The 15,664-nt window shown below is 43.2% G+C and overlaps 1 protein-coding gene across 1 annotated transcript in view; it reads left to right on the forward strand.

Moving 5' to 3' along the window:
* CAPZA2 (capping actin protein of muscle Z-line subunit alpha 2) overlaps positions 1 to 15,664 on the forward strand; it is a 95,471-nt gene that overhangs the window by 63,957 nt on the left and 15,850 nt on the right. The window lies entirely within an intron of this gene.

Here is a 15,664-nt window from a genome sequence, read left to right on the forward strand (position 1 = left end):
GGGTAAGCGTGGGGCTTAAGTACTCTCGGGGAGGGGTGGAGTCTTGGGCGCACACGTCAGGAAGGGACAGCCAATCACACAAGGCAGGAAGCAGTTGCTAGGCTGAGGGCTTAGGTTAGGTATAGAGGAGTAAAGAGAATAACAGGAAGGCTTCCGGTTTAGTGGTGAGCTACGGAAATGGGCGGTCTATAACAAGAGGGGGAAGGGGGGAACAGAGAGGGGGGTTACAGGTACGGAGGGCAGAGAGTGAATGTAGAGAGGGAGAGAAGGATTAAAAAATTTTAAGCATGGCTAGGCTCCAGTCCCTGAGAAATATGCCACAATTCCTCTCCTTTTTCTTTTAAAGGCTCACCTGTGTGACAGGTGGTGGGCATTAACCTTTGCTGGGAGGGGTAGGGATGAGATTCCCCTTGCACTTGAGGCTCAGAATTTCAGGGGAAGGGTATGTGCTGAGCCGACCCTTATGCAAATCTCATGTGCCCCAGAACAGCCAGAGGAGGCCTGTTAGAGTGGCCCTCTTCTGCGGCTACTTTGTGCCGCACCCAGCGGTACCCATCTGGTAGCCTTTCGGCAGCCCCAGATGCACGCTCTCTGGTGACGTGCAGACCCCGTAGGGGAATGGAGAGAGGCAGGGAGTGGTGCAGGCATAGGCAGGCAAGGCTAGAGCCGCAGTAGCGCAGTGCCGACTGCACAAGATGGCCAGTCTTGAGAGCGACACCAACCTCAGGGTGATCAGTCCTGGGGGTGAGCAACACTAGCGAGCCATACCTGAGCCTGCCGACGGTTGTCCGCATTGGAGAAGGGATTTTGGAGCTCTAGCGCGGCAAGAGCTAAGAGTTTCGTATTTCGTTTGTGACGAGAGATTTTTGAAAAGAGGCACTTAAGTAAGAAAAGGATAACAATTAAAATTAGTAGGAGGACACCGTAGAAGATAAGGCTGGAAGGTTGGAAAAGGGAAGAGAATTTATGGAGGAGGTCCGAAAGGAGAGAGCTAGAGAGTTCAGGTACAGATAAATTTTTTATAGCTAGGATTTGAGTGTGAAGGCTATGAGTATAGTTTTAGAATGAGTTATTATAAGCAGAAAACATCCAATCGCGCAGGGTGAGGCGAGGACGAGAGGTGTTGACAAGTACAGGGGTGACACAGAGACAGGGCTTGGTGGGTTAGGGAATTGAGTCCTGCCTGTAAGGACAGGGCCGAGGCGGTGGAACTGGTAAGGTTATTTATGACAGAAGCGAAGGTGGAGGTCTGGGTGAGCGCGACGGCTGCCATGACCGAAGCTGCAACGGAGGCGATGATGGCTGCAGAGATGGCGGCGGTGATGCCGAAGTCTCGCTTCGCGCGTGAGCTGAGCTGAGTGACGGAGCTGTCCATGGGTAGTGCAGGAGCGACCCACCTGGTCGCGTTGAGCGGGATCCACAGGAGTCTAGGTTGAAGTACTATGAAAACTACTGAGAAAGAGGTAGTTAAGTAGGTGACATGTGTCAGGGTGACTATAGTTTGAGCAGGAAAGGAAGTAGAACGGAGGGCTTAAGAAGACCGTGGAGGTGAGGTTTTCGGTGCCTAGAATATTAAACGCGTAAGAGCTCGTACCGATAACTTTATTACCCTGAGTAATGGGCTGCTGGGTGTTGTGGTAGGTGACCAGGCGCCATTGGGATTGGGTTGTTCCGAGGAGGGGACGTAGGTCTAGGCAACTGAGGTTTCCACAGAGAGAGAGAGATGCGTGAAGCCGCTGGTACCATAAAGAAAGGGGGGGTTATAGGGAACGAAGAAGTTATATTTGGAAGAGTTGAAAGTTCGAGGGGGAGAATGACACGGAAGCCACGGGATTTCTGTAAAGGAAGTCGAGGGTGTAAAGCTGCCAGGCGAGCAGAGGGGAACTGGGGGCCGCACCGGCAGGTGCGGGCGAGTTAGGTTATATCCGGGTGCAGTTCCTCTAGCTGGCCAAGGTCCTGTGAAAAGGAGGGCTTCATTGGGGGCGTTATGGGAGTTTTTATTGAGTACTCCGGCGCTTATGGTTCGGGAGTAGATAAGGTGGATATAATTGGGCCATTGAGGAGAACACGGGAGCCCATTTTCTGCTTCTCCTGAAAGATTAGTGAACGTGAGGTTGAGTAGTTTGTTGTTTGGCTGGGAGACTTCGGGGAGGGCTTGCATTGACGAAGTCTGCAAAAAGGTAAGGTTAATCGCTAGGGCTTCAGGAGGGGGGGAGAAGTCAGGGAATGATGATAGGTTGAGAGGCGCGCTAGCGGGGAGGACATTGGGATCGCACGGGAGGTCCAGCAAACAATTATTAACAAAAAGTTGTGGGAATGTGGGGGAATCGGGGGTGAGAAACAGTAATCCTGGGGGATATTGGACTGCGGCCCACACTTCGCTTTCAGGAGGTTTTGCAGAAGTGGCTGTGGAGAAAATTAGACGTGTTACAGGGAGGAGTCGCCAGGTGGGAATTTCGGAGGGGCGTGCTAGGGAGAACATTTTTACTGAAAATAATAAGCAGGTTAGCACCTAGAGGAAGAAAATGAGCAGGTTAAAACACGCAAGGATGCACAGGAAAATTATGGCAAGTAGGATTCTTTCGAAGAGGCTCCAATCCTTTGGAGCAACTGTTGCTGGGTAGCGTAGGGACCGGTAAGCCCATCCTGTTTGACTGCTTTGTGTAGCCGCTTTATTTCTTCCTCACTGTGGGGAACCCACGGGAATGGGCGTTGCGGGGATGGGGTGAGATTAATGGGGAAGAGCACTGCCTGTGTCGGCGGCAGCGGTCGGACCGAGGGCTAGAGCTGTCCAGGTCCCGGGGAGGGGTTATTGTTAGTGGGATTGTAGCAGGGCAGCCGGGGTGGACAAGATGGCAGTTGCCCTGGGCACGGCCCTGCGTAAGATGGCGGTGGGAGAACATAAGATGGCAGCTGCGCCTCCGGGACAAAAGGGTTAGTGCAGCTAAAGGAAGAAGGGGGGGTAGCGGAGGGAGGGGCTGAAGGGGCAGGGGAGGGCTTAGGATGTTTTGCCTCTGCGCTCTTAGGGAGGGCGGGGTAAAGGTTGTGGCTGTCTTCCGGTTTGGGTAGTGGAGAAGAAGGCGGAAGGGTGGAATTTGTTTGTCCGCCATTAGTATGTTCGCCATGGTCCCGCAAGGGCGGGTGCCTCTCGAGTAATTCGAGGGAGAGGCTTCCCCAGCGGCCGCATTTACAGACTTGGATCCAAGAGTGCGGCTAGGGCGCGCACCTGGGGGACCTGGCTTTTAGAGAGAGATTGACCCATACTAGAATTTAGAGGGGACTACTCACTGCTTGTAGAACCTAGGACTGCGTTTATTTAGCAGGAGAGTCTAGTAGGCTTACCTTGGTTCAGAAGAGAGGTCCTAGGATCTCCAGTGTCCAGTCAGCGACGGAAGTGTAGAGGGTCCCTGTTCGGGCGCCAATTGCCGCTGATAGCTTCAGCCGGGCCACGCGACCGGTACACTGGGTGGGTTTGGGGCGAGCTCGCGGGAATTAACCTGGGTAAGCTGGAGCCGGCGCTTTCCCCAGCCGGCGGTCGCGAGAAGTCTTCACTGAGGCCAGATTCGGGTTTTAGGCTTTTATTGTTACACTCCGGGATGGGCCACCCGGGAACCCGAGGAGTGAGACGTCTGGGGTCCAAAGACCCCGGGGCTCGGACGACCCAGAGCAGGGTAAGTGTGGGGCTTAAGTACTCTCGGGGAGGGGTGGAGTCTTGGGCGCACACGTCAGGAAGGGACAGCCAATCACACAAGGCAGGAGGCAGTTGCTAGGCTGAGGGCTTAGGTTAGGTATAGAGGAGTAAAGAGAATAACAGGAAGGCTTCCGGTTTAGTGGTGAGCTACGGAAATGGGCGGTCTATAACAAGAGGGGGAAGGGGGGAACAGAGAGGGGGGTTACAGGTACGGAGGGCAGAGAGTGAATGTAGAGAGGGAGAGAAGGATTAAAAAATTTTAAGCATGGCTAGGCTCCATTCCCTGAGAAATATGCCACAAGGATAACCTCTTAACTCTGTTTGAAATCTCTCAGCCATTGACAGTTTATTTTGTCTCATTCTTCTTCCTCCTTTTGTTCGAAAAGGTTTTCTCAATCCCTTAAGGCTGAGTCCCAGCTCATTCTAGGATTTCTGACCAATGTTGCCAGGAAGGTTTACACCCCTGGGAGTCATGTCCCATGTAGAAAGGAGGAAGGCAGTGAGTTTGCTTGTCGTGTTCGCTGACAGAGAGAGGCCACATCAGAGCAACAAAAGAGGTTCTCTGGGGGTGACTCTTAGACCTAATTTTAAGTAGGCTTAGCCTATCCTTTGGAGGAATAAGTTTCATATGAACAAACCCCAAGACTGATGGCTTGGCCTATTGCTTTGGTTGTCCCCACTGCTTGTGAGAATATCAGAAATTCTCCACATGAGGAAGTTGAATTTTCCCCGTTTCTCGCCATTCCCCCAAGAGGACTTTGGAAATACTTTTTGATTCACTATTCAAATCATTCTGGGATTTATCAGGGCATCACTCTGGACAAACCTTCCAAATGTTATGCCCTACTCAAGATTCCATGTACTTTATGATATTCAGTTAAACTGTCCACATAAGTTATATTAAGAAATGCACTAGTCAAAATAGAAATTTTGTACCAAATAAACATTTTTTGCTTTAGTCTCACACATAAGTTAAAGTTTTAAAAGAATTACCATCTATTTTCAACACCCTGCAATATTGACATCCCTTTGTTCTTCCACATGCAAAAAACATTTTTTAATTTGTACATTTAGTCACTATAATTGTACACTCTAAGCATTCCTAGATTATACCATCTCAGTCTTTATTGTCTATCTTTCCTTCTGATTTCATTTGTGCTCCCAGCCCTCCTCCCTCTATCATTCTCACATTCAGCTTCACTCCATGTACTAACATTATTGTATTACAGTTAGGTAGTATTTTGCTATCCATTACTGAATTTTTACTTTCAGTCCTGTTGCACAATCTGTATCCCTTCAGCTCCAATTACCAAATATCTACCCTATTTCTCTCTCTGTTGGTCTCTGTTCTTAGCTGAAATTCTCCAAGTTCATTCACTAATGTTAGTTCATATCAGTGAGACCATACAGTATTTATCCTTTTGTTTCTAGCTAATCTCACTCAGCATAATGTCCTCAAGGTCCAACCATGTTGTTACATACGTCATAACTTTATTCCGTCTTAAGCTGCAAATATTCCATCATATGTATATACCACAGCTTGTTTAGCCACTCTTCTGTTGATGGACATTTGGGTTGTTTCCATCTCTTCGCAGTTGTAAACAATGCTGCTATCAACATTGGTGTGCAATTTTTGTCTTTGCCCTCATGTCCTCTGAATAGATACCTGGCAGTGATATTGCCGGATCATATGGCAATTCTGTACTTAGCTTCCTGAGAAATCACCAAACTGCCTTCCACAGCAGTTGTACCATTTTACATTCCCACCAACAGTGGATAAGTGTGCCTCTTTCTCCATATTCTCTCCAGCACTTGTCATTTTCTGTTTTATTGATAATGGCCATTCTACTGGGTAAGAGATGATATCTCATTGTGGTTTTGATTTGCATTTCCCTAATAGCCAGGAAAGTTGAGCATCTTTTCATGTGCCTTTTGACCATTTATATTTCCTCTTCTGAGAGGTGTCTGTTCATATCTTTTGCCCATTTTGTAATAGGGTTGTTTGTCTTTTTTGTTGTTGAGTTGAACAATCTCATTATATATTCTGTATACTAGACCTTTATCTGATATATTGCTTCCAAATATTATCTCCCATTGTGTAGGCTGTCTTTTTACTTTCTTGACAAAGTTCTTTGATGCACAAAACTGTTTAATTTTGATGAATTCCCACTTATTTATTTATTTATTCAATGCTTGTGCTTTGGGTGTTCAATCTAGGAAACCACCTTCTATTACAAGATTTATAAGATATTTCCCTACATTTTCTTCTAAAAGTTTTATGGTCTTAGATCTAATGTTTAGGTCTTTGAACCATTTTGAGTTAATTTTTGTATAGGATGTGAGCTACGTATCCTCTTTCATTCTTTTGCATATGGATATTCAGTTCTCTAGGCACCATTTATTGAAGAGATTCTTCTGTCCCAGATGAATTGACTCGACTGCCTTATCAAAGATCAATTGTCCGTAGATGAGAGGGTCTATATCTGAACACTCTATTCAATTCCGTTGGTTAGTATATCAGTCTTTATGACAGTACGATGCTGTTTTGACCATTGTAGCTTCGTAATATGCATTGCAGTGAGGTAGTGTGAGACTTCTGACTTCATTTTTCTTTCTCAGGATATTTTTAGCTATTTGATGCACTCTGCCCTTCCAGATAAATTTGGTTATTGGTTTCTCTATTTCTGAAGAGTAAGTTTTTGGGATTTTAATTGGTATTGCCTTGACTCTATAAATCAATATAGGTAGATGTGCTGGTTTAAAAGGAAGTATGCCCCCTAAGAAAAGTCATGTTTTAATATAAATCCCATTTCTTAAAGGTAGAATAGTCTCTATTCAATGCTGTGTATTTGGGACTGTGATGGGATCATCTCCCTGGTTGATGAGATTTAGTTAAGAACGGTTGTTAAACTGGATTAGGGGATGATATGTCTCCACCCATCTGAGTGGGTCTTGATTAGTTTCTGAAGTCCTATAAAAGAGGAAACATTTTGGAGAATGAGAGACTCAGAGAGAGCAGAGAATGCTGCAGCACCACGAAGCAGAGAGTCCACCAGCCAGCGACCTTTGGAGATAAAGAAGGAAAACGCCTCCCGGGGAGCTTCATGAAACAGGAAGCCAGGAGACAAAGCTAGCAGATGATACCGTATTCGCCATGTGCCTGTCCAGCTGAGAGAGGAGCCCTGACTGCGTTCGCCATGTGCCTTTCCAGATGAGAGAGAAACCCTGAACTTCATCGGCCTTCTTGAACCAAGGTATCTTTCCCCGGATGCCTTTGATTGGACATTTCTATAGACTTGTTTTAATTGGGACATTTTCTCGGCCTTAGAACTGTAAACTAGCAACTCATTAAATTCCCCTTTTGAAAAGCCATTCCATTTCTAATATATTGCATTCCAGCAGCTAGCGAACTAGAACAGATTTTGGTACCGGAGAGTGGGGTGCTGCTGCTGCAGTTTGCAAATACCAAACATGTTGAAACGGCTTTTTAAATGGATATGGGGAAGATTCTGGAAGAGTTGTGAAAAGCTTGATAGAAAAGGCCTAGAATGCTTTGGAGAGACTGTTGGTAGAAATGTGGAATCTAAAGATACCTCTGATGAGGCCTTAGAAAGAAATGAGGCATGTGTTATTGAAAACTGGAAGGAAGGCGATCCTTGTTTTAAAATGGCAGATAATCTGGCAAAATTGACTAGTGGCTTTGGCTGGAAGGTAGATTTTAAAAGCCATGAACTTGGATATTTAGCAGAAGAGATCTCCAAATTAAATGTCGAAAGTGCAGTCTGGTTTCTCCTTGAACCAAGTGAAATGCGACAGGAAAGAGATAAGCTGAAAAGTGAACTCTTGGGTACAAAGAAACCAGAAATTGATGTCCTAGAAAATTCTGGGCTTCCAGGAGAGGAGATCCCAGAGAATAGAACCCTGTGTGAGGATTTAACCAAATGTGAAACCAGTCAGACATTTCAGAGAAAGCCAGGATTGGACATGGAGTTATCCAGGAAAGATTTGTGGAAACTCCTTATGTCTGATGGGCATGATCCAAGGCTACTACATAGAAAGCCAACGAGAGTGCTGTGGGACCTGTATAAACAGAGCCGCTGCCAGTCTGGACTGGGAGGTTCAGAGAAGGGACGCATTGGAGGAAAAATAACTGCAGAGGCAAAACCGTGGAGGCTGAGGTCTGAAGTCAGGAAGCCTCGGGCCAGGAGAGTGGACCCACCCAAGCCCGTGGAGAGGGTGAGTTTGCCCCAAAGGCAGAGAATGGGCCTTCCACCTTGCTGCAGTGGAAGAGTCATGCCGCCTCAGGCCTTGGAGAGGGCGAAGCACGTTTCTTGGGGTTGGGGGAGAGCCTGGCTGCCACCACATGGAGGGGTTGAGTGTGTGCCCCGGAGATGGCAGAGAGCCCGGGTGCGGCTCCAATGCTTGGAGAGGGTGGAGCCGAGAGAAAGGTGGTCTCCCCAATATCCCCCAAGGTTGCATTCAGAGAGAGGCAGGCGTAGGCATTTGGAAAGGGTGGGACTGCCACTTTCTAAAGCCCTGAGGATAAATGAGTCTCAGACTTTGAAATCTAATGGACTTTGCCCTGCAGGTTTTCGAAACTGTATGGGTCCGGTGACCCCTGTGTTCCTTCCTCCCTATGGAAATGTATATATATATCCTATGAATGTTCCTCCTTTGTATGTTGGCAGCAAATAATTTGTTATGAGTTTTCAAAGGTCCAGAGCAAATGGAGAGAATTTTGCCTTAGGACGGACCATGCCTGTAACTGACTTGATGAGATTTTATACTGTCTTTAATTTTGTACTTCATTTGTATTGCTACTGAAAGGTTTAAGGATATCTGATATTGTTATGAAATTAATGTATTTTGTATATGGGAAAAACATGTCTTTTTTAGGGGCCAGAGGGTGGAATGTGCTGGTTTAAAAGGAAGTATGCCCCCTAAGAAAAGTCATGTTTTAATATAAATCCCATTTCTTAAAGGTAGAATAGTCTCTATTCAATGCTGTGTATTTGGGACTGTGATGGGATCATCTCCCTGGTTGATGAGATTTAGTTAAGAACGGTTGTTAAACTGGATTAGGGGATGATATGTCTCCACCCATCTGAGTGGGTCTTGATTAGTTTCTGAAGTCCTATAAAAGAGGAAACATTTTGGAGAATGAGAGACTCAGAGAGAGCAGAGAATGCTGCAGCACCACGAAGCAGAGAGTCCACCAGCCAGCGACCTTTGGAGATGAAGAAGGAAAACGCCTCCCGGGGAGCTTCATGAAACAGGAAGCCAGGAGACAAAGCTAGCAGATGATACCGTATTCGCCATGTGCCTGTCCAGCTGAGAGAGGAGCCCTGACTGCGTTCGCCATGTGCCTTTCCAGATGAGAGAGAAACCCTGAACTTCATCGGCCTTCTTGAACCAAGGTATCTTTCCCCGGATGCCTTTGATTGGACATTTCTATAGACTTGTTTTAATTGGGACATTTTCTCGGCCTTAGAACTGTAAACTAGCAACTCATTAAATTCCCCTTTTGAAAAGCCATTCCATTTCTAATATATTGCATTCCAGCAGCTAGCGAACTAGAACAGTAGAATTGACATCTTAACTATATTTAGTCTTCCAATCCATGAATACAGTATGCCCTTCCATTTATTTAGGTCTCCTTTCATTTCTTTTAGCAGTTTATTGAAGTTTTCTTTGTATAGGTCTTTTGTATGCTTAGTTAAATTTATTCTTAAATATTTTATTATTTTAGTTGCAATTGTAAATGGAATTTTTTTCTTGATTCCCCCCCCCCCAGATTATTCATTACTAGTGTATAGACATACTACAAATTTTTGAGTTAATCTTGTAACCTGCCAGTTTGCTGTACTCATTTATTAGCTCTAATAGCTTTACTGTGGATTTTCGGGGGTTTTGACATATAGTATCATATCATCTACAAACAGTGGGAGTTTTATTTCTTCCTTTCCAAATTTGATGCCTTGTATTTCTTTTTCTTGTCTAATTGCTCTGTCTAGAACTTCCAATACAATGTTGAACAACAGTGGTGATAGAAGATATCCTTGTCTTGTTCCTGATCTCAAGGGAAAAGTTTTCAGATTTTCCCCATTGAGGATGATATTAGCTGTGGGTTTTTCCTATATTCCCTTTATCATGTTGAGGAAATTCCCTTCTGTTTCTGTCCTCTGAAGTGTTTTCAACAAGAAAGAATGTTGAATTTTGTCAAATGCCTTTTCTACATCAATTGAGATGATCATGTGGTTTTTGTGCTTTGATTTGTTGATATGGTGTATTGCATTAATTGATTTTCTTATGTTGAACCATCCTTGCATACCTGGGATGAATCCTGCTTGGTCATGGTGTATAATTCTTTTAATGTCATGCTGGATTTGATTTGCAAGAATTTTGTTGAGGATTTTTACATCTGTATTCATTAGAGATTGGTCTGTAATTTTCTTTTCTTGTAGTATCTTTGTCTGGCTCTTCTATGAGGGTAATGTTGGCTTCATAGAATGAGTTAGGTAGCCTTCCCTCCTCTTCAATTTTTTTGAAGAGTTTGAGCAGGATTGGTACTAATTCTTTCTTGATTGTTTGGTAGAATTCACATGTAAAGCCACTGGTCCTGGACTTTTCTTTTTTGGGAGCTTCTTAAAGAAACTTAATTCAGTTTCTTCATTTGTGATTGGTTTATTGAGGTTGTCTATTTCTTCTTGGGTCAGTGTTGGTTGTTCATGTCTTTCTAGGAAGTTGTCCACTTCATCTACATTGTCTAGTTTATTAGCATGAAGTTGTTTATAGTAGCCTCTCATTACTTCCTTTATTTCTGTGGTTATGTCTCCTCTTCCATTTTTTATTTTATTTATTTGCATCCTCTCTCTTCTCCTTTTTGTCAACCTTGCTAAGGGTCTATCAATCTTATTGATTTTCTCATAGAACCAACTTCTGGATTTGTTGGTTTTACTCAATTGTTTTCATGTTCTCAATTTCATTAATTTCTGCTCTAATCTTCATTATTTCTTTCCTTTTGCTTGCTTTGGAGTTAGTTTGCTGTTCTTTCTCTAGTTCTCCCAAGAAAACAGTTAATTCCTCCATTTTGCTCTTCTTTTTTGATATAGGCATTTAGGGCAATAAATTTCCCTCTAGCACTGCCTTTGCTGCATCCCATACATTTTCATATGTTGTGTTTTCATTTTCATTTGCCTCAAGCTATTTACTGATTTCTCTTGTAATTCCTTCCTTGACCCACTGGTTGTTTGAGTGTGTTGTTCAGCCTCCATATATCTGTGAATTTTTGGCCCTCCGCCTATTATTGATTTCCAACTTCATTCCTTTATGATCTGAGAAAGTGTTTTGTATTATTTCAGTCTTTTAAAATTTATTGAGACTTGCTTTGTGACCCAGCATATGGTCTATCGTTGAGAATGATCCATGAGCACTTGAGGAAAAGGTACATCCTCCTGTTGTGAGGTGTAATGTTCTACAAATGTCTGTTAAGTCTAGCTCATTGATTGTATTATTCAGATACTCTGTTTCTTTATTGATCCTCTGTCTACATGTTTGTCCATTGATGAGAGTGAGGAATTGAAGTCTCCAACTGTTATGGTAGATGTGTCTATTTCTCTTTTCAGTGTTTGCCTTATGTATTTTGGAGCACTCTGGCTTAGTGCATAAATATTTATGATTATGTCTTCTTGTTGAATTGTTCCTTTTAGTAATACATGGTTTCCTTCTTTGTCTCTTTTAATTGTTTTATTTGACATCTGATTTGTTAGATATTAGTATAGCTACTTCTGCTGTTTTCTGATTGTCGTTTGCGTAAAATAACTTTTCCCAACCTTTCACTTTCAACCTGTGTTTATCCATGTGTCTAAGATGCATCTCCTATAGATAACATAGAGAAGGGTCCTGTCTTTTAATCCATTCTGCCAGTCTAGGCCTTTTGATTGGAGAGTTTAATCCATTAACATTTAGTGTTATCACTGTAAGGGCAGTAATTTCTTTTACCATTTTGCCTTTTGGATTTTATATGTGATATCTAATTTTTCTCTTCTTTTTACCTTTACTGATAGTCTTCATTTCTACACACTTCTCCACACCTCTCTCTTCTGTCTTTTCCTCTCTGTCTCTAGAGCTCCCTTTAGTATTTCTTGCAGAGTCTGTCTTTTAGTCACAAATTCTCTCAGTGACTTTTTGACTGAAAATGTTTTAATTTCCCCCCTCATTTTGAAGGACAGTTTTGCTGGATACAGAATTCTTGGTTAACAGTATTTCTCTTTTAGTATCTTAAATATATCATACTACTTTCTTCTTGCCTCCATGGTTTCTGCTGAGAAATCCTTGCATAGTCTTATTGGGCTTCCCTTGTATGTGATGGATTGCTTTGCTCTTGCTGCTTTCAAGATTCTCTCTCTCTGACATCAGACATTCTGATTAGTAAGTGTCCTTGAGTACATATATTTGGATATATTCTCTTTAGGGTATGCTGCACTTCTATGATCTGTAATTTTAAGTCTTTCCTAAGAGTTGGGAAATTTTCAGTGACAATTTCGTCTGCTAGTTTTTCTTCTCCCTTTCCCTTCTCTTCTCCTTCTGGGATACCCACAACACATATATTTGTGCACTTCATTTTGTCATTCAATTCCTTGAGTCCCTGCTCATATTTTTCCATTCTTTTCCCTATATTTTCTTTTGCTTGTCTGATTTCACATGTCCTATCCTCCTGTCACTAATCCTATCTTCTGCCTCTTGAAATCTAACATTTTAGGTTTCGATTGTTTTTTTTTTTTTTCCTCTCTTCTACTGTGCCTTCCTTCCCATGAGTTTTGTGATTTGTTTTTTCAGACTTTTAATTTCTTCTTTTTGTTTATTCCTTGCCTTCTTTATATCCTCCCTCAAATCATTGATTTTAATTTTTATGAAGTTTCCCATGTCTGTTTGAACGTACTGAATTGTTTCAGCTCCTGTATCTCCTTTGAATTGTTAGTTTTTTCCATATCCTCGGTTTCCCTAGTATGATTTGTTATTTTTTGCTGGCATCTAGGCATTTAATTTCCTTAGTTAGTTTATTCTGGAGATTGTTTTCACATTTTTTATCTAAGATTTTCTTGCTGGATGGATTTGTTTTGTATCTGTTCTTTGACATTCAGTTCAGCTTATTCTAGACCTCTAGCTTAGGTTTTGTTTAACAGATCAGAATTTTTCAGTTTTTGTTTTCTTGTTTCTTACCCTTCCTGTGTGGTGCCCGTTTTTTCCCCTTTGGAGGGTATACTTAGGTATTATAGACCCCAGCCAGATTTTCCCAGACCAAACTGGCCTCTCAGGAGGAAGGAGTTTTCCCTGAGGGTGAGACCCAGCAAAGACTTTGCTATGAAGCCTCTGGACTCTGTTTTCCCTAGCTTGCACAATATGTGGCACTTGTCTGCCTGCGGATCCCCCCAGCATAAGGTGATGTGATACCTTTAACTTCACCAGACTCTCCCTGCTGGGGGTATGGTTGAGACAGAGTAGAAGTTGTAGGCTGGCTTTAATGGCTTCAGTTTTCCAGACCCTGGGATCTGAATTCCTTGAGGAAGGGATTCCACCTGAGCTTGGCCCCACCCCTCTCCTGGAAAAGGCACAGCCTCTAGACAAACTCTCAGACAAGCTGAATTCTGCTCATGCCTGGAGCAGTTGGAGCTTAAGAGCCCTGCAGCTGAATCCAAAGAGCAGTCAAGCCATAGAAACAGCCACAGAAAAAGAAAAGAGAAAAAAATCCTTTTCAGAGCAGGACCCCCGTTCCTCAAGTTTGCCAGTCAAGAGCTTAAGTTGGTATGTTGCTTTGTGTATCTCCAAGCCCTATGTGCCCCCTCCTTTCCTTCACGGCCTAGACCCTTTCAAGTATTTTGTGTTGTCCAATACAAAATCTTCTGTTTTTGTTTTTGTTTTTTACTTTTTCCATCAGCCCTGCCACTGTGTGCTGTGGCAAAAAACAGCAACCTCAGCTCTTGAGTTTCAGCAGAGCTGGGGGCCTATTTTTAGTAGTTAGAATTTGTTAATTACTTCCACAATTTGGGCTTGGTTGCCTCAGCCCCTGCTGCTAGTAAAGTCTCTTTCCTGTCCCCTCTGAGATGCAGCCTCTGGGGGAGGGGTGCTGGCCAGCGCAGCTTGGGGAACTCATGGTCCTGGGTGATTTCAGCCGGTCCAACTTGTCCACATTGGCGTATGCTATGTGTCTGGTCACTGACGTGGCTCCAGCAGTTGTTCTGTTTTTGGCTATTTATAGCTCCTTTGGAGGACGGACTAAATCTCACACCTCACTAGGCCACCATATTGGCTCCTATCTCTCACTCATTTTTGAAGAACAGTTTTGCCTAATAAAGAATTTTTGACTAGTACTTTTTTCTCTTTCAGCACCTTAAATACATCACACCAGCTCCTTCTTGCCTCCATGATTTCTGATGAAAAATCTTCACTTAGTCTTATTGAGGATCCCTTCTGCAGTGAACACCTTTTCTCTTGCTGCTTTCAGAATTTTCTTTATCTTTGTCATTTGATATTCTGATTAGTCTGTGTCTAGGAGTAGATCTATTAGGATTTATTCTGTTTGGAGTATGTTGTGCTTCTTGGACATGTATGTTTATGTCTTTCAGAAGAGTAGGGAAGTTTTGGGCCATTGTTTCCTCAGATATTCCCTTAATGCCCCTTTTCCCATCTCCTCTCCTTCTGGGACACCCATAATGCATATGTGTATACTTCTGGTATCACTCAAATCCCTGAGACACTGCATAATTTTTCTGTTATTTTCACTGTGTGCTCTTATGGCTGTATGGTTTCAATTGTCCTGTCTTCTAATTTGCTGACTCTCTCTTCTTCCTGTTGATATCTGCTGTTTTATGCCTCTAAACATTTTAACGAATTAAGAATATGTATATATAAATATATATAAAAGCAATAAACTTCTAAGTACAACACAATGGTTAGTTGCTGAACAGATCCCAGAGCCCAGCATGGGCCACAGTTCCTCAATTCTAGGGCTCTAATTCCAGCCAATCCAAGATACCAGAAACCAAATGAAGCACCAGGCCAGTGATTCAGCAATCATATCCATCTGCCAAACCCCACCCTCCCTGCACACTCCACCTGCTGAGGTATCCCTGATACCTCTCTCTCACCCCCCTGGGGTATCTGGGGCATGGCCATCCCAAACCCCCATGTTGGAAGGGGCTTTCAACAGCATGGGGTATGGCGATGGAACCAGCCAATGCTCTCTAAATTTCAGGACTTATCTCGTCCAGGGACCCATCTGGAGGTAGTAGGTTTCTGGAAAGTTACCCTAGTGCATGGAACCTTTATAGAAGTAGCTAACCCTTTCATGGTCTTGAATAAAAAGGCCAGCTATATTTACAGATTTAATTTTACTTTGAGAATCATTGAAAATTATATATCATTAATCAGTTTTAAAGATAGTCGTATCTTTATAAGATAACTAGTATATGGTCAGTAATGGAGTATTATAATTTTATTTATCTTACTGTGTACAATGCTGCAAATTTTTCTTGGCAGGTTGCTACAGTTTGCTAAAGCTGCCAGAATACAATATGCCAGAAATGGATTGGCTTTTATAAAGGGCATTTATTAGGTTACAAATATACAGTTCTAAGGCTGTGAAGATGTCCAAACTAAGGCATCCAGTGAAAGTTACCCTCACTCTGAAGAAAAGTCCAGTGTCATCCAGAGTTTCTCTGTGAGATGGAAGGAAGGACATGTCGAGGTCTGCTGTCCTTCTCTCTGAGCTTCTAGTCTCTTCTGAGCTTCTAGCTGATACTCTAATCTGAGCATCAGCTCTGATTCCAGTGACTTTCTCTCTAAGTATCTATGGGTCCTCACTTAGCTTTTACTAGGAAACTCTAGGTTTTATCTTTTAGCTTAGCATCTCCAAACATCTGTCAACTGGTTTCATCTCTCTGCTCTGTGTGTTGACTCAGCCGTGGGTTCTTT

The sequence above is a fragment of the Tamandua tetradactyla genome, chromosome 1 (genome assembly GCF_023851605.1).
Source record: "Tamandua tetradactyla isolate mTamTet1 chromosome 1, mTamTet1.pri, whole genome shotgun sequence".
NCBI lineage: Eukaryota > Metazoa > Chordata > Mammalia > Pilosa > Myrmecophagidae > Tamandua > Tamandua tetradactyla.